The 26,048-nt window shown below is 44.0% G+C and overlaps 1 protein-coding gene across 2 annotated transcripts in view; it reads left to right on the plus strand.

The window, feature by feature from the left end:
• The window catches only part of C12H7orf50 (chromosome 12 C7orf50 homolog), a 158,704-nt gene that overhangs the window by 25,591 nt on the left and 107,065 nt on the right, over positions 1 to 26,048 (plus strand). The gene's annotated exons all lie outside the window — the stretch shown is intronic.

Consider the following 26,048-nt stretch of genomic DNA (forward strand, 5'->3'; position numbering starts at 1 on the left):
ATGCTGCAATAGGTTATGGGTTACAAAAATTTGAATACAAACAGAAGCTGATGCAGAGCTGAAGACAATGCTGAAACAAAGCATAAGAAATTTAACGGGACATATTTTATAAAATATTTTATATTTTTTAAACAAATTATATTCCACTTTTCTGCCTTGTGCGGATCTAAAGTAGCTGATCACATTATTCTCCCCCTTCTTTAACTTGTTCTCACAACAGCCATCCTGTGAGGTAGATTAGGCTAAGAGACAGGCCCAAGGTCACCCAGGAGACTTCAGTGGCAGAGTTGGGGTTGTTCCACATCTGAGTCAGACACTCTGACCGATATACCCCAACAGCTCTGGCCTCATCTAATGTTCCTTCTGTTTGTACTTTTCTTGTTACAAAGCTGATCAGTTATCTACTGGTATTATATTGTTCTGCATTTATGTTAGCTCATATGAATTATTTTATTGCATTTCTGTAGTTTATAGCTCAAGCAATTGAGATGGACTATAGTAATCATGCCACTGTTGGCATTGGCAGCACCCCAGCATACCTCGAGATCTTCACCGTTGCTGAGAATCCGCTGGCTTGTGTGTAGTACTCTGTGTAGTAAGACAGCATGGAAATAGGTCAACAGCTGCCATTTATCAGAGCTCCATTTGTGGCTAGGTAACAGCTATCTCAATTTCACTTGGCCATATGTTTCTTTGCATTTTCGAAGAGTGCTGTTTACATCTTCACATCCCAGGCTTTGGTGCTTGTATTTCCTGAGCATTTTCCAGGTATGCACCTGGATCACGGAGAGCATCTCAGCATCACACTCCTGAGGGGGACCCAAGGAATGACATGAGATGGGTCTGCAGTGGGGAGGGGGAATTGGCATAAATTACCAATTTTGTTTGGGTTTTATTTGTGTAGATACTGCAGCCTTAGCAGAGGCATTCCCTTCTTGTCAGAGAGGGAAGGGGAGGGGGAATGCCTGTTCTAAGATAGCAGCTGACATTTGTGGGTTTTATGCTTCTGATAATTTAAAGAAAATCTGCTTCCCAGTGAATTGGCGGCAGTTTTTAAATCAGTTCAACAGAATGACACCAGCCTAGTTTTTAATCTCTCATAATGATGGCACACGAGGATGAAATGGAGTGAGTGGAATCATTCAAGCCTGGCCCTCAATGCGTTCTGCAGCTAAGGGGTGGGGCAGAAATAAACTAGCACCCTGGGTTCTGCCGCAAGCCACAGTCATTACCTCTCTTCAAGCCAGTGAAATTTAACCTATATTTTCCAAGATATTTTATGTACTGCAACAGCTAAGAAACAAGGGTTGCAAAAAACACATCCAATCTTCACAGGCTCCTGGTAACGCAGCTGATGCACGCTCTAAATATAGTCATCCCAGTAATTTTTGCTCAGCTTTGTTCAGATGTGGGTGGCATTCTTTCTGATTTAGCTTGTGGCATACTGTAATAACATTTCTATAAATTGCTCCCCCTCTCCACCTCCCCCCATAAAAGACCATGGCTTCTGAACAGAAGTGGACAGCTTTTTCTCCATGACCAAAACAAACATTCAAATGCTTAGAAAGCTTCTAACATCCTGGCTTGCACGTACTATGAAAATGAATTTAGTAATAATTGGAACATCATGGAGATGACGGAAATATTTTTAGAAACTTTATTAACTTTATATGTGGAAGAAAAACAATGGAATTTGATTTTGGTTTAGATAATTGGAATAAAAAAGTTCCTCCCTGTCATATTATCATAAGCAATCTGTGTATACGTAAAAATCATTTCCTATAATTCCGTCTTGCTCTCTCAACATTCCATTACACCTGGGGTCCTCAATCTGCAAGGACTTTTGGAATTCTGACACAAGGCGAACACAAATATGAAATATAATCTGCTGCAGGAGGCAGAGCCTACCACAAAATGGCTGCCACAGGAGGTGGAGCCAGCCACAAAATGGCAAGGAATGAGGATATACGTAACTCTAATAGTAACTCTTAAACATGTCAGGCAGAAGCCTTGTTTAACAGGATGCCTTTTAATCTGCACCGCCAATCAAATCTTCAGTGGCCAATCAGAAGCTCTGCCGCACAAAGGCCCCACCAACTTTCTAGAAACTATTGATGGGCACCACGTTGGGGACCCTTGTATTGTACTTTTGCATGAGTGAGAAACAGAACATAGGCTGGCATAAAACAGAGGAAGGGGTGGGCTTGATTTCTGGTGGATGGCATATCTAGGGGCCAGGAGCTGACTTAGCCCCTTCTGCAAGGCTGGCTGTGAGGGCACCCCTTTTAATTCTTCCCATATTAGTGAAAAACACTACCCTTGGCTTTCCACCCAACGAAGGGTAACTCCGTCTATACCTCCTTGACACACTTACATTCCCAAAGTCCTCATCACATATAAGCTACTCCCTCCACTCGCACTCTCATACCCATCCACAAGTCCATTTAACAATGGCTGATTTTCTGGTAGAATAATACTGGACCACAGCACTTCCTTTATAAGAGGCACTTAGGTTGGGAGGAAGGGTCCTTAAGCTGGAAGGCTTCACACTTTGCTCAGTGGAGTGGTAGGATGGGGCAAGATCTGCCCCACTGAGGCCTTCAAGCTCTTGGTGAGTCTTATATTCATGCCACCACAAAATCCAACACCATTAGCAAGAGCAAGGTCAGCTCTGGGCAGGGCCGGATTGAGGGGGGGCAGGGGGGTAGTCTGCCCCCGGCGCCGCCAGAGAGGGGGCGCTGGGAGCAGCTGCCAGCTGCTGGGAGCGCGCGGGCAGCAGCATGGGCAGCCTCCCAGCCCCCCACACTGACTTTTGCCTGCCCCGCAGCACAGGGGGCAGCCAGCTTGCCGTGCGCCCCCTGTCCTGCAGGGCAGGCAAAAGGCAGTGCGGGGGGCTGCGAGGCCGCCTGTGCCATTCACCTGCCCTGCAGGACAGGGCACGGTCGGCCACCCCCTGTCCTGCGGGGAGGCGAATGGCGCGGGCAACTTCCCAGCCCCGCACACTGCCTCCACCAGCACACTGCGCGGGCGGCATGCTCCGCCCTGCGTGATGACGACACAGAAGTGACATCACGCAGCGCCGGGAGCACGCGCACGCACAGCACGCGTGCAAGGGGTCAGACTAGGGTTGCCCTGGGAGCTGGCAACCCTAGATCCACCCCTGGCTCTGGGCACTATTGTTGCAGTGGCAAATACCATTGTGACAACAGGGCTTTTCCTCTGCTGTATGTATGTAGGTGTCCTTAGGTACATTAAGTATCAATATATCTATTTCTCAACATAGCCTAAATCCAGAGATTGGAGCCATGAACAGACAAGACAGGTCTTTCTACAAGCCTGAGAAAAGCTCCAGATTTTCAGAAAAAGCTGAAATTTTAAAAAATCACGAATCATTGGGGATTTAAACCCCCCAAATAATAGGAGCAGTGCCTCTATTTTTAAGCAAGGAGATCTCAGTGGCCATTGTGGAAGTTTCTAAGCAACCACAGCAATATTGGCAGACTTCAGACCTTGGTTTCTGTCAGTGAAAGGTGGGAGAGGGCTGTTTCCAGGTCCGTTGTGGCCTCCCAGTCCATGACTGCTCCTCTCCCTCCTATTCGGAGGGAGGACTCGTTGGAGGCAGGCCCAGCAGCCATCACTGGGCAACTTCTATGCAAGTTGTGCAATTCACCCAGGTGCGGGTGGTGACTATGACTTGATGCCCCACAATTCCCCTGGGCCCAGAGGGCATTGTCCACACAACTTGTGTTGATTTGGCTAGGCCCAGCAGTGACCACTACACAAGTCACCTGAGCAACTTGCTACCACACAACTTTTGCAACTGCCAGATTTTTTCCAGGGGAAGGCAGTGAGTCAGTGTGCTGTAGTGGTTAGAGTGTGGGACTAGAATCTGGGGGACGGAGGTTTAAAACCCCACTCTGCCAGGGAAGCAGTCTCGGTGACCTTGGGCCAGTCACGCCCCTCTCCAGCCTAACCTACCTCCCAGGGTTGTTGTGGGATGTGATGGAGGAGAGGAAACTGGGGTTAGATCAAGCTAACCTTTTCACTGAATCTTGCTCAATTTCCTTTCTTACTGCAGCCCTGGTTCCACGTGGCTTTTGTCTGTGCTGGCCCTATGCTCCTCAGAATAGCCTTTTCAGTGGTCCAACTGGAGCTCTCTCTACCTTTTTGATCAGTAGAAAAAATGGTTAGATCAGACCCAACCGAAGATGTGGAAAAGAGCCATTGTTTGTAACACAGAGGAGGTCAATGTCTTGCAGTGCCATCCTGAGCTGAATTACACCCTTCTAAGTCCACTGAAGTCAATCTTAGGGTGGAACTATTAGTCTTAGCAAGCAAAGGACTGGGCATTTAGTTCGTATTGAGTGAACTTGTAGAGTCTAGACCAGGGTTTTCAACCTTTTTGAGCTTTTTGGGAACCTTTGGAATTCTTTCACAGGGTGGTAGGCACAACCTTAAAACAGCTGCTGCAGGCGGTGGAGCCAGACACAAAGGAAACTCAAGTGCAGGGGAGAAGAAGGGTAATTTAAAAATATACTGAGCAAGAGGAGTGAAAGAGAATAAAGCAGATGCTGTGGTGGTAACTGCCACTGAAGCAGCATTATTTTAATCTGATAGCTGATCAGAAGCCCTGCTAGGCAAGAGCCACACCTGGCCCCACCTAAAAATACTTGGTGAGCACTAAGAAAGGTGTTGGCACATACCATGGCATCCCTGGGCACCACATTGGGGACCTCTGTTCTAGACTTAACCTTCCTTAATTTATATCTTACCTTTTAATAAAACCTTTGGACCAGCAGATGAGTATGCGAGTAGGGAGAAAGTGCAATATGTTGTCCTTTTAGAACATTCTTTCTTCATCTGCCATTCACCTCAGTTTTCTAATCCTTTGCAATCCAGTTTATTACTTTGTTTAATAAAAGTGCTCCATCTTTATGGGTTTGGGGTTTCTTGCTTTGTCATGACTGGTGTAATTTTTGTTTTCTCTTGACAATGATTTAAACAAAAATTGAAGTCACAAGAATACATGATATGTTTTGCTGCCTTCAAAACCTCATTTTCTACCAGGTAGCTCTTATACTGGTTAGGTTTTTTCCCAGGAGTTTGCCCAAATGCATGTAAGCCTCCTGATATATTGTTTAAGGCATACATCTCACCCATTAATTTATGCCCAGTATGATAGTTGGATTAAGTGTAAAATACTTGCCCTGCCTCACTGAAAACCAGGCATTTTCCTTTCCTGACTACACTGCAGAATGTATTTCTCATTGTAGACAAGCTGTCTGAACATGGTAATGTACCCTTCCACCCAGTAGCAATGTCTGGTTTCAGTTTCTACTGTATTTAGTTCTTTTGGTAAGGCGGAAAAATCCTAATCCAAGGGGCTGTGCATTCTTTTTAGTCACACACAGCGTTTCTGGTTCCATAAACTGGCCTTTGAAAACATCTCCAATTTCCTAACCTAAGGAGTCCCATACTTTTCAAGCTGTGTGTACTTTTGTAATTCTGATATAGGGTGGTGGGCGCAACTACAAAATGACTGCTACAGGAGGTGGAGCGAACCATAAAATGGCTGTCTCAGGAGGTGGAATTAACTCTAAAATGGCTGCTGCAGGAGGTGGAGCCAACCACTAAATGTCAAGGAGTGAGGTTATACATAACTCTAACAGTAACACTTCTAGCATTTCAGGCAGAAGCCCTTATATAATGGGATGCTTTTAAAATGAACATACAGTAATGCAGTGCTGTGCTAAGGTGGTAGCTGTTGCTGAAGCAACTTTTTAAAAATCTGCACAGCCAATCAGATTTCCAGTAGCCAACTAGAAGCCCTGCTGGGCAAAAGCTCATCTGGTCACACCCACTTCAGAAAAACACTTTGTGGGTGCTAGGAAAGGTGTTGACAGGCGTCATGGTGCTGATAGGCACTACATTGAAGACCCCTGTCCTAAGAGGATGGAATTTGAAAGCAAGGCTTCTTCGGGAAAAATAACTTTGTAGCTGCTTGCTTTGTTGGCCCTGGAGTGTGTGGTGAATAGGAGCCTGTCTGTAACTGACTGTGTAGATCTGTGCAAACCTGCGTTGGTCAGAATTTTTAAAGCTTTAAGGGCTACGTTGTAGGACAACATAGCCCGCTTTGTCAATTTAACAGCATTGCTTGCCAGTTTGTGTTATTTTTTAGGTCAGTATGTTTCTATTTCAAGAGCTCCCTTCTCTCCCCCATGTGGTGTCCCTTTCCCTCTTATTGATCCCCAAAGGAGCCAGGTTTACTGTAAACCTCCTTAAATGCAAGAGAATTAATTACATGGAAATAAAATGCAGGCAAAGTCTCTTTTCAGAAACGCTCTCAACCAGTTTGTTTTTCTAGATTGTTGTTCACTGTCCTCACATCAGTCAGTGCACAAAGACACAGCTGCCCTGGAACAAGTGTGTAACGGCAGCTCTGGCAAACCTTGCCATTCTTGTAGTTGTACAATTCCATCTGTGCTGGAGATTGTTTCTTCACTAGCCTGGTTGTAAGAATAAAAAAAAACTCGGCAGCCTTTTTTTTCCCCTTCCAGTTTGTCCGAAAGTCAATGAGAGCCATTTTCAGAAGATACATGTAAGACTCCAGACTGAGCCTCTGGCATTTCAAGAGATCTGTTGCTAGCACGTTGTCTTCTGCAAACTTTGGTGCCGGTCCGTATAAAATTCAAGAAGTCTCTCCTGTATGGTTTATGAAGGCAAAGTATAATGACTAAACTAATGCAGCTCTCGGCAAATAATATTATCTCTGCTATATTCATTATGAGCTCATTTTTGGGTGTCCCTATGATTCTCTGTATCTTCAGGATGGTCCTAGAGAGAAGTATGATGTTGTAAAATAGGCGGCATGTGAACATTGTGATGGCAATAACCAAAACAGGTTGATGAGAGCAAACGTTCTGTCTTGGGGAGTGGGTTTCTGGCTGAGTCCCTTTAATGAGCAATAGAATAAAGCAGAGAAACTGGAACAAAGATGGAACACCGAAGCCAAAGGTAAATTTAATAATCTCATATTCTGGCCATGCAAATAAAGGATCTAACTGGCAGGGTGTTCTTTCATGGTAATTCTCAATGCCCAGCAGTGCCACGACGATCAATGCCGTACAAAAGGCCCACATTAGTACAAACCCAATGCATACCAAGGGATTCTGATGTGCCCTGATGATTAAAGCATTCTGGGGTGGGTATCTGTTGAGGTAAAAACTAAGCATCATTAACACGAGAAGGTACTGAGAGCCAAAGTAAACCAAGTTGAAAAAAAACGACAGAGTTCCGCACTCTAAGTAGGTGACTTGGAGATAGTTTGGCCTTGCCATGACTGTGAATGAGAAGAAGATCATTAAGATATTGCTGATAGTGTGAGCCAAAATCAGGACATCGGGCTTCTCCGAGGAGTGCTGCCTGTGGGTCTTGATGAACATGACCAAGATAATGATCCCAGCTAGTAATCCAGGGGGCATGAAAATAGCGAAGTAGCCATGCATAAATCTGGATATTATGTTTTGAGAAGAGATGATGTCCTCGAAGCTGGTGGAGGAATGGCTTGGGTACTTAATCCATGTCATGTTGTGCAGAATCATTCTGGGGGAAGAATATCGGCTCCTTTGTGATTCTGCAAGCTGAAAAGAAAGAGTATTTAGCAGTGAAATCTAGACAGTAGAAAAATACCCTCAGAAAATCCTTAGGTGAAAAATAACATGCACTTTGACTGAAAGTGCTGGAGATGTGTCCCCTGATGGAAAGGAAGATTCTATGATTCTGGTCTTGCTGACAGCCTTGATAATATCACATAAAACAAAACCTCAGAGAAACATAAAACATTTATTCTAGCATTAACTTCCATGCTTCGTTACAGGCAAACAAAGACAGTCTTTTGATGGGACATTTGCAGTCCCCCAGTTGCCTAAATTCAAAACCTGGCTAAGGATTCTCAGAAGGAAGGGCTGGGAATGTGAGGATGGTGGAGGGAAGGGGTATTATTACAGGCGACACAAACTCTTTTCCGCCTCTATTCTATCTGCTTTTGTGCCTAGCATAACTTCATCATGCCACTGCGACTGTATTCCACTATCCCGCTTAGTGGGTGTAAGTAGCAAATAGTGTTCCTCTGTTAACAACAGAAATTCCCAAATAGCTGTGAAAGCTACCCTTCTGTAGCGATTAAATCCCATGCATGAATAATGCAAGTTTTTATATACCACACAGCCCTAAATCTCATCGTGGAACTAGCAGAAAGTGGCAAAATAGAGTTGTTGTTTTTTTAAAAAACCCTCCTTGTCTGATTATATCCTCATCTGCCATGGATGTTTGTGTGTTTTATAGCAGTGTTATAAATTCCTTAAGATTGGGGTTTCTTAAGGTGAAGCTTATGGATACTTAATTGTAATGACTTTATCATGTGCAGCTGTCATGATTTTGTTACTATGAAAAGGCATCTTTTTCCTTTTAAGCAAATGATAGACGACGTTTAAAAAAACACGCTTGATGTTTGCACTGCAGGAAATGACTGCAATAAACATGGTGCACGCAATCCTGTTGGCTACCTAAAAAGCATGATGTGTTTGTTATTGAAAAAGGTAATTTTCATATCTGATGCCCACATAATTCAAAAGTTTGGAGCTCTTTTAGGTTTTAGATGTATGCCTTGTGTTGCAACAGGATAAATCCTCCGCTTTTAAAATACCTTCATTGTGTCAAAAACTGTATGGATCCTTGGTTTTGTAATTATTAACACATTTTAAGAGCTAGCTTCTGCTACCCAAGCTTTGCAGTAGCATTAAAAGATGTTTTTGCATATTTGCAATTTCTATGTATATGTATCCATTTGCCATTTCAGCTTCTGTTTCCTTTGTAACAAAAGCATTTCAAGTTTTTCATTAATCCCCAGATTTAAAACTAGGGTTTCTTCCAGTCGTTCAATAGAATGCAAAGCCGATCTGCTCAGGCAGAATGTGTTCATATGCGCGCGTGCGCACGCACACACACACACACACACACTCATGGACAAGACAGTGCCTTGGGACTTTTCCTTATCAGAAGCTTCCATAGAGCCTCATCTCTTAATGGAATAATGTCCCTCCATAAGGCTTTCTTCCATAGCTTATGTCTCTTTAGTAGAATTTTGACAATGTCAGAGAAGATACAATAATACACTTCTAATTTTTTACTTCAAGGCTTCAGTCTTGGGCGTGTTTTGCTTGCAGTAAATATGCCACAGAATTGGGCATGTTTGTTACAATGAGTTTAAAATACGTTGTTCTAAAATGTGCCGTCTGGCTGAATAACGTTCAATGATAAAAGCATAAAATATGTTTACAGTCATCTGAACTCTGACAACTTATGTGAAGAGCGTCGTAATGGATAAAGTTGGTCATGGTTTGGGGAGACCAAGTTTCAAATGCCAGTTCAGCCATCAGAATGTATTGGATAGCTTTGGGCCAGTCACTCACTACTAGTTACATGCTCTGCAAGAAAGAAATGAGAAATGTCTATGGGGTTCCATGAACTCCATAGAGGGAAGGGTAGGAAATGTATGTTTTAGCTATTATTTATCGCTTGTTTCTGTAGTAGCATCTCTTCCTGTTATTTTCAGGAGTTCTTCCTTTCTAGGCCATGCCATGTTGTTGAGGCATTGATTGAATGAGGCTTTCTTCAGGTTGGAGTAAGTATTGAGACTTCTGAAGTATGTTTGGGGAAGGGGAGCTTTTGAGTAATTTGGCACCACTGTTGTGACAACCATGGCTAAAAACAGAAATGTGGGAGTACTTTACCACCACCTGGGGGAACTGAGGCTTAGAGAACAAGGATGGCATGCACATACTGGGCACTGGAGAGAAACAAGGGGATTTGTCCATTCCACTTGCAAGCACTTGCCAACACTTGGCATTGAATAATGATTTTGATGTAAAGGGGATTAGCTCCTTTTCCTTTCAGCATCCAATATGAATTCAACTTTATAAGTAGGTTGGTGGGGGGGATCATGATTGGAGTTAATTGTGGGGAATAATACAGAGGTGGTGTGCTGAGAAAAGCGTTGAATGAAAGCAGCTAATTTCTAAAAGTTTGTGCCATCAGATGGCTGTAGTAAGGATACTTGCAAAACATTTGTGAGTGTGCAAAGCTTTTCATGCCATAAAGGCATGGATTTAAACAACCTCATAGTTCACAGAAAGGATCTTTGCTGATTAGCCCTTCCCATGCCATCTCCTCGGTCCCCCTAAAAAGCCACTCCTGAGGATCAATGGACAAATTCAATAAAATCACTGTGCCTAGAGGACAGAAGTTCAGGTATAATTCTTTTCCTTTTACTCAAATTGTAGGGATGACTCAGAGGTTTGAAGGCACACACCCCTGCCTGTAGTGCTACATGCTGAAAACTTGGGAAGAGGAGCAGGAAGGGGTTTTTTGTTGTTGTTGTGTGTACAACATCGTAACAGCAACCTGACACAGAAATTGGATCCAAAATGTTTGGCAGGGTTAAGAAGCTTTTGCACTGCACAGAATTTTTCTCAAGTCGGGCAGGAAAGAATTCTCCTGTTCATATTCGTCACTATTTTTTTTTCCTATCAGGCTTTTTGTGTCTCTATGCAAGTGGGAAAAATTTCCTAGCACTGAATCTTTATACTGGGAAATTTCACTCGTTAATTATATTTGACAGTTGTGCCACAATTAGAATCCAACAAGAAAAGAGAAAGGTGGCAACCATTTCTAGGAAATATATAACTCTGCCTCCCAGCATGCATGCTGAGTACGTGTGCAAAGATGCCTCCCATCTTTCTGGTTTGCACTTCACTGCAAGCATAGGAAGCATTTGCATGTAGCATGGGGTTGGTTAAGTGATTGGGCTGCCGGCTAGCACTCTGCTAGCTCAAATCCCACCACTGTCACAAGCTCAGCAGGTAAGCCACTCCTCTCAGCCCCAGCTGTTCTGTAAGGATAATAATGACACTGACTTTGTTCACTGCTCTGAGTGAGGCATCTGTCTAGAAGAGTGGTATATAAGCACAGTTATTATGATTAGTACCCTTGAGAATATTACTGAATGTGGTTCAGGGGCTGCAGTGGAAGGGTAAATTGGTGGAAATCAGTCTCCCTGCACACTCTTGCATGATTCTTTGCTGCAGACACAATTGTTTGTATCCAAGCCACTGCCTCAGTAATCCTTACAGCAACCCTGAAGGTGGTGGTACGTAGCTGGGTCTTAGACCGAGAGAATAATATTTATCATAACTTAGGTGAGAGTTGAACTGGGATCCGTCACCTCTGCCCTCTTCCCCACTAAAGTATATCAGATCCCAGGTGCAGTGGTGATGCTGTTGTATTTAATGTTTGCATGTGTTTTAATTTTTAAAGATGTGTGTTAAAATCTGCAGTCAGGATAGGCCTCTTTGGCCCTGGCCTTGTTGAGCTAGAGTTTGTGCTGGCATCTGTTTTGAGGATCCAGTGGTGAATAATAAGCTCTTTAAATTTATCAGATCCTAAAGGCTAGGGAAAAAGGAGTCAATTGTTCTACAATAAAATCTTGAGAAATTTGTGTGGGGAGAGTTGTATGCTAGCATTTAAATGAACCTCCAGTGTAATACCATCTGTAAACAATGCAACTGTCTTGAACGGTCGACAAAAATTTGTATTTGGAATGGCATTTACAAACCTTGGCGTGGATTTCAGAAAGCTATAGGAGGTCTGCAGCAGGGTTTGCTATGCGCAGTAGGAGTTCTTTGAACTACAGACCCCCATGCCTCATCTCAAACTGTTTTTGAAACTTTTCTCAGCTTCAAAAACATGTTGGCACAGAGGGCTGCCATTCACGAAATGGAAACCCAAAGTTCCTTCTGATACACAGAACCAGATCCACTGCTGTTTGGACCCTGACCTTTCTCTTCTGCTGTATTATTTTTCTAAATTTATTTTTACTTCATTTATACCCTGTCTTTCTTCCCAGTGGGGGACCCAAAGCATTCTCCTTTCCTTTATTTTATTCTCACAACAACCCTGTGTGGTAGGCTAGACTGAGAGTATGTAACTGGCCAAAAGTCACCCAGTGAGCCTCCATGGCAGAGTAGGGATTTGAACCTGGGCCGCTCAGATCCCAGTCTGACTCTCTTATCACACTACATCACACAAAGTGTGGTAGGATAAATTGTAAACATTAGTAGGCGCAATTTTTTTTTAATTTCAAGTGAAATCCTTTACTCCTTGTGTTACATGCTATGATAGCAGCTACAACCATCGTTGGCAATCTGAAGAGCCAATTAAAAGACGCCCACAGGAGCTTCTAAGTAGCCAGCTTGGAGACCCTTTAGATGTTTCATGCTTCAGGGAGAGAGGGGTCATTTAGATTACCTATTAGAAAAATAGTAGTCATCATGGCCCTTTTTTGGCACTTTGAGTACTTAAGTCAAAGTTTCCCTAAAAAGAGGTTGTGGCCCTGAATCAAAGAACTGTTCATCTAGTTCTGTGCACCTGGAGCAGGTAAGCTTGCATTACTCAAGCAGCAGGTCTGTGTTAAAACAGTCAGGGAATTATGTTTGAAACTTAGTGTCAAGTGTAACTGAGGATTCTGGCAATGGGGGGAACCCAGCGGTCTTCCTCCCTGTGCACCTATGGAGCTTTAGGCCTGTTCTTTCAGCACTTAAGTGCCACCTCTGATGATGGCCAGAGGGCATTGTTGTAGCTGCAAACTCAAGTCTGCGGTGGGCAATATGAAGGGCCTAAGCAACTTGTTGCTCAAGTGTGACACTGGGCTTTCTACACCGCTTATCTGTGCATACCTGCTAATCTGACTGTCTGCTTCCTGGCTCAGTGGCAGAGCATCTGCTTGGCATGCAGAAGGTGCCAGGTTCAGTCCCTAGCATCCCCAGTTAAAAGGCACCAAACAGTAGCTGATGTGAAAAACCTGTCCTTGTGACTTTGAGAGCTGCAGAGTAGACAATGCTGAACTTGATCAGCCAACTCAATTGAATGAAGCTTCATTCAAGGATGGGCTGTGGTTCATTGGGAGATCGTCTGTCTTGCAAACAGAAGGTCCCAGCATCTCTAGTTAAGTGGATATGCTAGTAAGTGATCTGAAAGACCTCTGCCTGTGACTCTGGAGAGCTGCTGCCAGTCTGAGTAGACAGTATTGACCTTGATGGACCAATGGTCTGATCCAGTGTAAGGCAGCTTCATATGTACATAGGAGTGACCAGGGGTCATTTTGTAGAAAAAGAGCTGGAGGAACTCATTAGCATAACTCATTAGCATATGCCACACCCCTTGCCATCACCGGAAGTGTGTCATCAGCATAACTGATTTGCAAATGCCACACCCCCTGACATCACCTATCCTGGCTGTTTTGGACCCAATCCTGCCCATTCAGGGCCGAAATTGGGCCCAAAATGGCAAAAAGGGGCTGAAAATGGCTGAAAAGGGGCCCAAAATGGTCAGAGTGCAGAGTGGGAGAGTGATCCACCACCTGTCAGAGGTCCAATCTGGGCCGTTTCAGCCCCAGTCCAGGCCGAAACGGGCCCCAAACGGCTGAGAGTCAGGTGGGCAGAGCCACCTGTCATGTGACCTCTTTGGGGAACTGCCAGAACTGCATTCCTGCGCGTTCCCCCTCAAAATGAGCCCTGGGAGTGACTATCACTGCAGTCTCAGACGGCCTCCAAGCCTGTGTACAGAAGGCTGCCTCCGCCAGTATCCTCCTCAGCCTCCAAATGCTCCACATGCTCTGCTTGCCCTTTTCGTGACTGGTGCTCCCTATGGCACAGGTCCCTCATGAGACCACAATGCCCACACCCATTTTCTGATGCTCCCTTCCCCTATGGGAGGGTTTGGAGATCCTGCCATGGGCTGGCCTGCTTCCACATCTGCTGCTGGGCTAGCCTCCTCTTCAGCCCCTCTCCTTGGGAGTGTGCTCGTTCCCAGAACAGATGATCCCCCAGAACCTCCTGTCCCCAACACCGGCTTCTGCAGCGGTGGCGCTCTCTTGCCCTCAGCTGCCTCCTCAGGGCTTTGTCAGGCATCTCCAATACTGGCTATACTCAGCCTCTCTCTCCGTGTTGAGAGTGCCTCCAGCTCCGTTCCCACTGCATCCTCTCCTTGCCCCTCTTCGGCCGATTTTTGATGGCATGGCTTGCCTGAATGGGCCCTGCCCTCTTAGCAGTTTCCTCCACAGCCCCAGCCGTGTTTACTTCAGGCTAGGCCACTCGGAGTGCAGAGATGCTGCGTGGGCTCTGTGGGGCTGGCTGGTCCAGCCGTGCAGCCACGATATGTACACCCCCAGACAGTCAGTCCTGATACCAAACAGAATTTACAAGTGCTATTTGAGGCTATATTCAGTGGCAGTGATGGGGAGGAATATCTTGTTTAAAGGATCTAAAAGTACTTCAGGTTTTCACAATAAGTGGAATATTTTCAGATACAGCTGCTGATCATGATTTTAAATGCATCTGGTGAAATTTCCTCTGCAGAGACCTTCTACATCCAGTGCATTTTTAGGTTAGCAGCGTGCAGTTGTCTAAAAATTAATTAGGCAAGGTAATTGTAATGAGGATACATCACCAAATAGAATGCACTTGTCAAAAATTTAAACCGCTATTGAGAATGACAAAAGCCATTTTGAGAAAATAAAATAGATAATCTTTTGTTTGCTTTTTGTAAATGGAGCCACTATCTTTTATGCCATACAAGTCCAAATTATAAATTACATACAAGTCCAAATATAAATTAAGTGTATGTGAATAGGTTGTAAGACTGTTTAATTAACACTGCACCACAGCAAAATGATATTTACCTTTTCCCTCAAACTCCATTGTATAAAAGTGAATTTACTGAAGCCCAATGCTGTGTAATTTCATAACGCTGCATGGCAAGTTCTTCTCTTTGCTTTATTTAGTGGTTAATGCAGAATTTATTGCTTTAGAAAGTCAACACTTGAAAGTAGCTAAATTTGCTCTCCAGAATTTGTTGGCAAGGTAGCATTTTTCATCCATTTTACCTTCCTTTCCACACTGACTTATCTTCCAAGGAACCCAGGGCTTTTTTTCAGCAGGAACGTGGTGGAACGGAGTTCCGGCACTGCTTGAAAATGGTCACATGGCTGGTGGACCCACCCCTGATCTCCAGACAGAGGGGAGTTTAGATTGCTCTCCGCGTGTAGGGCAATCTAAACTCCCCTCTGTCTGGAGATCAGGGGGCGGGGCCACTGGCCATGTGACCATTTTTGCCGAGGGCGATTTAAACTTTAAAAAAACTCCCCCTTGTTCCAGCTGACTCAGAGTGACGTCATTGTGCAGTCCTGAGTTCCACCACCTCTTTTCCCAGAAAAAAAGCCCTGCAAGGAACCTATGTATGTCTGATATGAATGAAATGCTGGGAGGGATTTCCATGGGACATACATGCCTGCTGGACCTTACCGTTACCCTCTAGGAACTGCATACGCATCCTAGGACACCTCCAGCACTCTTTGATGTGTCTTGCAGAGGCAGATGGGTAATAGCAGGCATGGTTGGTTGGAGTTGGTTTCAGTGGATGAAACCATGCAGGGATGGAAGCATTAAGCCTACATTCAAATTGGGGGAGCAAATTAGGGCTCCATCCAGCTGTTATTTCTGCTTTAAAAGATCCTATCCCAGATTTCCCAATACCTCTTCTGGCTGGATCCGTCATTTGAAAACCACTGGCATAAGGAAAAAGCATTTATGCCCGTTGTACAGTTACATATATATATAGAGAGATTACATATATTCACTGGAACCACTACTATACTTAAGATTCCTGGATGACATCTTCATCATTTGGACCCATGGGAAGGAAGCCCTTGAGAGATTTCATCAGGACTTCAATAACTTTCACTCTACTATCAACCTAAGCCTGGACCACTCTACACAACAGGTACACTTCCTGGACACCACTGTACAACTACATAATGGACGAATAAATACCACCTTATACCGGAAACCAACAGACCGATACTCATATCTACATGCCTCCAGCTACCACCCTAAACATACCACTCGGTCTATTGTCTACAGCCAAGCCTTACGTTACAACCGTATCTCTCCAATGCTCTTGACCGAGACTCACATTTAAGAGATTTACAACAAGCATTTTTGAGACTACAGTACCCACCAAATGAAGTGAAGAAACAAATCAACAGGGCCAGACTAGTACCCAGAAACAGTCTGCTCCAGGACAAACCTAAAGGAACTAACAACAGAACACCACTGGTTGTCACCTATAGCTCCCAGCTCAAACCCATCCAACGTATCATCAGTGAGCTACAACCCATCCTGGAAAATGATACCTCTCTCTCAGAAGCCCTGGGTGGAAGACCTTTCCTTGCCTACAGACAGCCCCCCAACCTTAAATGACTTCTCACTCACAACCATGAATCGGCCAGCAGAGTCACCAGCACAGGTACCAGGCCCTGCAACAGACCCAGATGCCAGCTCTGCCCCTATATCTACCCAGGGAATACAATTACAGGACCTAATGGCATCAACTACACTGTCTCTGGCTCTTACAGCTGCTCATCCTCCAATCTGATATATGCCCTCATGTGCCAACAATGTCCTTCTGCTCTGTACATTGGACAAACCAGCCAACCTCTACACAAAAGAATAAATGGACACAAATCTGACATTAGAAATGGAAACGTCTAGAAACCAGTGGGAGAACACTTCAATCTACCAGGACATTCCACCAAAGACTTAAAGGTCGCTGTAGTTCAACAGAAACCTTTCAAAAACAAAATCCAGCGGGAGGCTGCTGAATTGGAATTCATATGCAAATTTGACTCTGTCAAGCTGGGACTGAATAGGGACTATGAATGGTTATCACATTATCACAGGTAACAGATTTCCTTTACAGAGGCGGGGTCTAGGGGAGTCCAGTGGCGCCTGGCGTGGGTTTTCAGGGACCACAGTTCTCTTTGTCAGATGCATCTGACGGGGAGAGCTGTGGTTATCAAAGGCTTATACTACATAGGAATTGGATGGTCTAGCTGTTTTACTGCTGCAAACTAATACGGCAAACTCCTTTGAAGCTTCACCCAAGCCAACTGACCCCCACACCAAAAGGAGATGTTTACATTTACTAGCAAAGGAATGTTTTGGTTGCTCCCTCCCTCCCCCCCCTAACTGCATCTTCTCTCTCCTCCCCTCCCCCCCTCCTCTTCTATATTTGACCAGTTTCTGTACCATGCATCTGACGAAGAGAACTTGATTCTCGAAAGCTTATGCTACAATAAAATTGGTTAGTCTTAAAGGTGCTACTGGACTCTTTTTGATATATAGAGAGAGGAATCTCAAAAACTAATAAACAGAAACTAAAGCCCATTTTGACACTTCTTTTTTATCTCTCTATGCAGAGTCTTTTGCTCCTGTGCCTCATTTTTCTTCTGTTATGTGAGCCTGTGCACAAAATACACAGCGAAACAGACGTTATTAGTCTCTCACTTCACATAACTGCAATTCGGCAGGGGGCGGGGGGAGTTCTTCTCAGGCACTCTGAGGCTGCTTATATACTAGGCTGTATTTATTTTGGCACCGAGAGCAAAAATGTTCTGGAATCTTGTCCTCCTTCTCCAGACACATAGCTAATAAATAACACTTTGCCGCCAACAGATGGAGCCGAGAGGTTCCACACAAATGCAGTGTGGGACAGGCGAGTCCTACAGAGGAAATGTCTCAGGGGAGAGGCAGGACTTGAAATGATTTTCCCTTCGTGTGCATTTGCTTAAAACACCCAAGTCTCGGGACTCGGGTTTAACAGCTTACATGGACACTTATTTGAAAGCTTCCAAGCCACGTTACTATGTTTAGGAATTGTTACTTTAGAAACCAAAACTATTTTTGTATGCAAGTTTAGCATATGACATAGTCACTCTCTTCACATTTTTTTTTTTTTTGCTGCAGGATGAAAAATGTTCTTTTCACCCAAACAGGGAGCTCTTTGCAAACAGGAGTCTTGTTGCCAACAGCTGCCAGTGGCCCTGTGCCTATGCAACCATTCAGTGCCAAAAGCATTATCTAATTCTGAGCAAAAGTTTATCTGAACAATTACTAAATTATCCTGGTAAAACTTGGGGACGACGTTGCAAAACTTAGGAACAACATTCGTATAGGTAGTAGAATGAAATCGAAAGCTGGTTACAAAAAGTATTTAATTGTGTGGGTGGGGATCAATGTTGACTGAAACTGCTTGGAAAATTGAGAGTAAATCTGCATACAGGAAGAGCGTCACAACAATATTGTGTTTGAGATGTGTGTGTGATTCCTACTTCAGTCTCATTCTAAAGAAGTGGAAAGGCAACAAGTAATTGCTGCAGAAATCAATCCCCCCCCCTGTTCACTTTAAATAGGTGATGCATTTGGCCTTTAAAAAAATTCATTAACACTTTTAATTATCCACACTCGGTGAAAGGATTCCATCTAAACGCATTTTTTTTTACAACAATGATTCCCAGATGTGGTGTTTTACTGCACTTCAGGCAGTTTGAAATGAATTTAGAGAAAGGAGGGGCAGGAATTCTAGAGCACTTTTCATCACTTCAGGATCTTTTCTATCTGCAGGATGAAAACATTTTCAGATTTAAAACAAAGAAGGTTACTTACCCGGGCTAGAAAATGTTCAGCAGATGCCACAGGCTGGCGCTCTCTTTATGGCCAGATTGAGGAAAAATAATTGCAGCTCAGAGGAAAATAACTGTTTTAACGCAAACTCTGCTTCCTGCCTGTGGTGACGTCTTCAGTCAGAAAACTCAGGACTACAAAAACCTACAGTTCTGTAGGGAAACAGGAACTTGGTTTCCACGTAATTCAAACCTTACACGTTGCATCTTTGAGAAGGCATATGGCTCCATCATGTGACCTGAAAAGTTCAAATTGACCTACGCAGGGTGATAGTTTCAGTATTTCAGAGCAGAAAATTCGTGTTCGTCCATATATTTCTGAGCATAGGAGGCCATCCAGTGGTTTCTCACTTAAGAATTCAGTTTATATTTTACTTCCCAAAGCAACCATCCTATCCATATTCATAAATAGCTGAAAATCTGCTTCCAAATGCCAAATGGTTTGTGTTGGAAAATACTGCACAAGCAAATGGTCAAAGAAGAAACATTATGCTAAATGCAACCTTTTGTCTCTCCCCTCCCTGTATGCCTGGCTTTGAATGCTCTGTTTGGAATTAAGGATCTTCATTACCAGACTCCTGCATTCTAATCCATCCAATGCTAGCTTCTGAAAGGATAATTAGTATATACCTTTGAAAGTTTGTTGTCCAAAAAACCAGATATTTCCACCAGTTTAGGCTTGGATCTTGCCTAAAATTTCCATAGATGGATGGATTTTTGTCCACGGAGCACAGTGTTTTCCCCATTCCCCTCCCCTGAAGTCCAAATTGCCGCTCCCATCCCAAATGCGGTTCTGTTAAATCTGTTACCATGTTTAATCTACCTACAATTAACTTTTGCCCTAACACACAGGGCAGTTGCAGATTTGAGTTTTGCCTTTGGATTTACACTCAGCAAGGAGTTGCTGATAACCATAGTTTCCTGATGAGCATACCTCTGTGTTATACATCTTAGCAAACACATGTTCAATGTGTTCACACTTCCCATTTTTTAGGCTTCCACTTAAGGATGCTCCCTATGAAGTAGCTTCGTATCTGCTATCAAAAGGGTGGCATGCAGATGTGATCAACAGTAAAAATAGTTTCTAAACAGTTTTCATGTTTGTCACGGTTCCTTCCGATTGGTGTAGCGCCAGTGGGAACTGAAAGAGGAAGAAAAACCCAAATGAACTGTCTTGTGAAATGTGGCTTCCCTTGAACACTTATATCATCTGGGGTTGATCTAGTTGGATGATCATAAGATGCAGTCACATGACCACACTATTGCTAGAATTCCATCATTTGGAGATAAACTTGGGGGTGCAGGAGCTTTGCTGGCTAGTGTGTGTGTGTGTGTATGCAAGAAAGAAAATAATAAACTTACACTCAGAGCCTTGGTTTAGGTTTAGAAAATAAATGAGAGTTCTCTGTTGCAGGAACTCCATACTCTGCTAGTAAAGAGGAGAGATTCCTAACTGTCTAGTCTAAGAATGGCACTGGATTGCAGGACAAGTCCTGCATCCATGGTGCAAGATGGTGAGGAGTGGAGGATAGAAGATGGAGACTGTGACAAAGAGAGGAAGAAGAAGATGTCACAAGGACTGAGATTAACAATGTACACATCAGAACAAGGTTCAGGGCAGTAAATAGAAAGTAAACAGATCCCTGGCCTCTCTGTAATTCTAACTTTCTGGTTTGTCCCCCTCTAAAACCCGAGTAAGGTACAGCATTAGTCCTCCTGTTCCAAGAAAGCAAACTTTATGTAGTTCACACATCTGGGCTGTTTTAGTTTCTGTATGTGTTATTTTTAAATCAATGAGTATTCTATGTATGTTGACGGAAGTATTTTGGGATTTTGTTGCAATCATGAGAAGGAAACATGCTAACTCTTACTTAAAGCAAGCATTCAGCAAAGTTGGAGATGATCATTCGCATCTCCAGGTTACCAATCTGACAACTGAAAATCTGCTTTTCAGGATCAAAAGAACGACTTTAAAGGTTTATGTGCACCCAGTCAGACTTTTTAAAAGTTTTTTATGCAGCAGCAGAATTCTGTGCTGTCTTGGAAATAGTTTTCGTTGCTCTTCCGAATTGCAAAAGTGGAACAAACAAAAAGTCCCCTTTGGTCTGTGACACAGGCTTATGTTGCTTTTTCAGACCATGGCTTGTGCATTTTTTTAAGTCATGGGAATCCCCCCCCCCTTCCGCTCAAGTTATTTTGACCTTAAGAAGCATAACTCCTAAATGCCAACCTCTTTTCTTGGAGAGATTCACAAGATTAGCATTCTGCAGTGGACTGGCTTTACCCAGAACCACCTTGTTCATAAAGATTATATCTGACCCTCCTGTATTATAAAGTGCTGTGGAGAGGAGTTATTGCAATAATGTGCTGGCGTTTTAATAACAAGAACATTCGATTTATATACTGCCCTTCAGGACAACTTAATGCCACATTCAGAGCGGTTTATAAAGTGTGTTATTATCCTCATGACAATCACCCTGTGAGGTGGGTGGGGCTGAGAGAGCTCTGGAAGAGTTGTGACTGACCCAGGGTCACCCAGCTGGCTTCAAGCGGAGGTGTGGGGAATCAAACCCAGTTTTCCAGATTAGAGTCCTGCCGCTCTTAATTACTACACCAAAAGACATTAACATAGGAAGCAGCCATCTAAAGTCTGTCCACTGTGTGTGCCATCTAAAGTCCAGCCACTGATGAGCTCTTATATCAGCTATGTATGAGCAGTTTTTAGATTCACCATTTGCACTAGAAACAGCTTGTTTTTAGATTTTGTCATAGGACTAGGACAGGAGTGCAGTTTTTTTTCCCAATTTGCAAAATGTAGGAGCCCGGAAGATTTTTCTTAGAGCTACTTTGGATGGAGGACCTAAGAGTGCCAGTGAGAGGAGGGTTCTTGTACCTGTTCGTGTATTCTGCTGCTTCCTTTCTTCAGTGGACTCAACCCTCTCTGGAAATTCTTTAGGGTTTAGGAGCGTTTCCTCTAGTTGGGATCTTATTTTTTGGCCACCTGGGTTGCTGCCTCTCTAGGCTGGGATTTCTGATGCATAGCTCTGGCAGTCAGTTATGAATTTCTGTAATTCAAAGGCAATATAGCCACCTGTGAAACCTCAGTTGTCAAATCTCTCCCATTTTGCTTTTAAAACTGTACTTTCCTTCTGGATAATTTATATGTTGTTTAATATGTTAGTCTTAGAATTGCTTTGCTCTGTTTAGCATTTCTTCAACTCTGTATTAGATTCTTGCTAGTTTTAAAGCTTTGCAAATTTGCGTTTATATAGCTAATTACACTGTTTATTGAAATATCTTTGAAACTGACTGTACTGACACTGTGTAATCTGCCTTGAGTCTCAGTGAGAAAGGCGGACTGTAAATAAGTTAGTTGGGTCTGCAACCCTCTTCCCTTTAAGAGTGAATTGTAGCCTCATTTCGTTTACTTCATTAATGCCCAGCTTTTCTGTCCAATGAAGACTCACTGTGGCTTATGACATTCTCCCCTTTTCCAATTTATCCTCGCGACAACCCTATGCAGTAGGCTGAGTGTGTGTGACTGGCCCAAGGCTACTCAGTGAGCTTCTGTACCTGAGTGGGGATTTGAACCTTCGTCTCCCAGATCCTAATGTAACTCTTTATCCGCTACATGGCACAAGCTGTCTATGTACAAAAGGACGGACATCCGAGCTCTGCTGAGGCACAGCGGTGGTACAACTGAAGGAACTTGGCCTGGCTGTTACTGAAAGAATATGGAAGGCATTGTTTGTGTTTCTTCTGCACATGCAGAAGGCTCACATGGCTGTAATTAGTTTATTTAGCATCTGGATGATCCACATGCCCAGAATGGCATGGACGTAGGGTTGCCACATCCTCCTCACCTCCTGTTGGGAGGGTGGAGTCCCTGTAACTTACCTTCTGTGCTGCATGAGGTCCTGTTTCGTGAGCACGTGCACCCTGGAGCTGGCGTGATGACATCACTTCCAGAAGAGACATCACCATGCTGGCTGCATGAGCAGTCCTACACTTCACACGGGGCTGATTTGTCCTGTTTGGGGCCCAAATCAGCCCCAAACAAAGTGCGGAAATGCTCCCATGGGCGGCACAACAATGTCACTTCTGGAAGCAACATTGCCATGCCGATTGGGAACGCGTGCATGGTGCACACTACTGAGGTGCCTGCCAGTGGCAGGCAACCTCTGGGAGCTTGCCCCCTCCTGCCGATCGCTGGGCAAATCCCCGGAAGTTTGCCCGTTACCAGCAGGCACCTGGAAACCCTATGTGGACACCTATGGTTTCTTGCACTCTAGCAAAGATGCCCACAGGCTACAGTTACCACCCTTCAGGTGGGTCCTGGAAATCTCCTTGAATGACAACTGATCTCCAGCTTACAGAGGTCAAGTCCCCTGGAGAAAATGGCTGCTTGGGAGGTGGACTGTTTGGCATTATGCCCTGCTGATGTCCCTCCCCTCCTCAAACATCTCCCTCCTAGTAGGGGTGTGCACCACCAAAAAAATTGGGTTTCCAGCTTCAGGTTTACTCGAAGCGGGGTGGGCTGGGGGGAATCTGGAATTACCAGAATCTCGAAGCTGCTTGTATTCAGCTCACTTCACTATGCTCCATAAAGATTTGGAGCATACTGAAGTGAAGGGGATCCCCCCCGGCCCCCTGCCAGCAGATAGTTTAAAGGGACCTGCTGCTTGCAAGAGGCAGGGAAAGGGCCCTTTAAACTCAGCCTGAAGCTTCGTGAAGCAACCTGAATGCTTCGGGGAAGCTTTGATTCGGAATTTTTGCATCGGGGCCATTATTCTGTCCCTGATTTGGGAATCCCGAATCTTTACAAATCGGGTCCGATTGGGGTATTTTATCCGAATTGGAAACCTGAAGCGCACACCCCTACCTCCTAGGGCTGTACCCTCTAAATCTCTAGGAATTTCCCAACCCAGATTTGGCAACCCTACCACAGGCCTGAGTTCTTATTGGGAGTCAAGCCTGCTTTCTTGTTTGATTTAGGTTGGCTTGGCTTGCTTTATCAACTAGTTTAATTGGCTTGTTTGTTACACAATTTTTTTCTGCTTGTTTTGATTGTCCTTGATTGGTTTTGTTTTATTGTTTTAGTTGTGAGCAGATCTGGAGAGGCCTACAAATTCCCAAATAAATAATTAACTGGAGAAGCAGAATCCAAGCAGTGTGCAGTGAGATGTGTGCGTGCTGCTGCATATTTACTGTAGGATTTTTTTAAAAATTTCATAATTTATATTCTGCCCTTTTCGCCAGTGGAGACCCAAAGCAGCTTACATCTTCTCCTCACCCTTCTAGTGAACCCTGTCTTGTGTATCATGGCGCAAATAAAATGCCTCAGCTGTCAGTCTGTACTTTAAAACTCCTCACAGTATTCAGTGCAATATAGTGTTCATAATGAAGGCCAGTTGATGGAGTAAATTACCCTGCCTTCTGCAATGGACCACCAGGGGGAGTTCCGAGCAGACTTGCATTTCGTTTGTTTTGTTCTTAAGTTGTAAGTACCCCAACCTTTGTGCCAAAATGGGAGAATTGAGGCTGGAGGAATCAGCAAGAGGAGGGTATCTTTCAGGATTTGTCCCTCCCCTGTGAACATCACAGCTGACACTGGAACTCCAGCAAGAAGAAAAGAAATCCTCTTTTTGCGTGTGTGACCTCTGCTTTCCAACTCCCTCAGGCAATTTCAGTGCTGGCCAGTGCCAGGAAATGAGACTTGCCTTTCTGTTTGTGTGTGGCCTTTTGCCACCTAAAGAGGAATAGAGAAGAGGACAGTGTGCCATTCTGGTCGTTTCTTAGCTTTTGAGATTTTGCAGCGTTGGTTTTTTTTAGGATTTTGCCTCCCCCATTTTGTTTTTAAATAGCATGTTACTTTGTTAATTAAAAGTATATTTACATTATATTTTTGTGTTCACTTGAATCATTTGGGAGCCACTGGGTGTCCGCCATCTTGAACTCATGAGGGAAAGCATTGGATCCTCTGTAGTGTACTAACTATACTATTAAAACCTCCATTTATTTCTTTACTTGCTTGCTTGCTTACTTCTTTTATACCTCAGTGTTCTCTCCAGTGGGGACCCATTCTCCCCTTCCCCAATTCATCTTCACTGTAGATGAGGCTGAGGGAGAGTGTGGCCCAAATGTCACCCAGTGAAATTCTGTGACAGAGTGTTTCAGGTGGCTTGGTCTCCTATCAAAGAGCAAGATCTGGATCCAGTAGCATCTTAAAGATTTCCAGGCCATGAGCTTTCTAGAGCCAAAGCTCCTTTTGACTCTCAAAAACTCATACCTTGAAAATCTAGTTGGTCTTTCAGGTGCTATCCTAGCCCACCTCTCTAACTGCTACAGCATGCTGATATATTACATTCAGGGTACTTTAGTTAAAGTTCTGTCAGATGTTTTCAGTTTTGATAAGCAGTCATCTTTTAAATGTCTTCTGCCTAATTATAATTAATTTCTCATCCCAGGATATAAATATGTCCTTTTGGGGTCACTCTTGGCTTATATGCATATCCTTTAAACAAAATGCCCAGAACTTGGTCGGGCTGGCTGGCTCCCGCAGTTCTTAGAGGAGGGTGGAGTTTGAATGCTTGAAACTTAAGTGCGGGGTTTGGCCAAGAGGCATTTGGGTGGAATGCTAAGGAAACAGTTCGGATTTGCATGTGGCTTTTTGGAATTTTTAAAACCTCCCTAGGGGAATGCTGCCATTCATCTGGGACCGAATACTTCCTTGCAGCTGAGTCTATGAATTGTGGAAAATCTTGGTGTTCCATTTTGAGTGCTCAGTGTAAGCATCAGATCCTCACCACAACTGTAGTTTGCTTCTTGTGGGTCAAAGCCACAGGGCTGGCAGCATGTTTTTGGGGACTTCCCAGATGTCCTCCAGTGGGCCACCCTCCTTCCACTCCAGACATGCACATGCAGAAACTTGCACACTGGCAGAAAAAAGCAGAACAATAGAACCATGCACAGGTATATGCTGGTCACTAAGACAATCATGCAGTGTGCTCCAGTGTATCTTTATGGCTAATTGTGAGAGCTCATGTGAGCCAAGTCCTAGGAAAGGACTTTCAACCACCAGCGTTTGGGCTGCGGTAACTGTTAATCAACACGTCAGTTATCAGGAATGTTGAAATGTGTATTGGCTGCCTTTGACTGGTCCTTTGTTGGCCCCTTCCTCTAAATTTTGACATCGTGTGGCTCTTTAATTAAAATAGCTTGCTACCCCCTGCGATTAGTTGATGAAATAATTAAAGTGTTTTGGTTTGCAAAATTAAGCAGCAATTTGGGGAACTGGAATTTAGCTATCCTCTCTCTAGCCTGTGCTAGCAATCAGTGATACACCTACTTGTTCAGGGTACAGAGAGGCAGGTTTTTTGGACCCCTTTTCCTTCTCTGCAGCTCTTTTTTTGCA

Source organism: Eublepharis macularius, chromosome 12 (genome assembly GCF_028583425.1).
Source record: "Eublepharis macularius isolate TG4126 chromosome 12, MPM_Emac_v1.0, whole genome shotgun sequence".
Classification (NCBI taxonomy): Eukaryota; Metazoa; Chordata; class Lepidosauria; order Squamata; family Eublepharidae; genus Eublepharis; species Eublepharis macularius.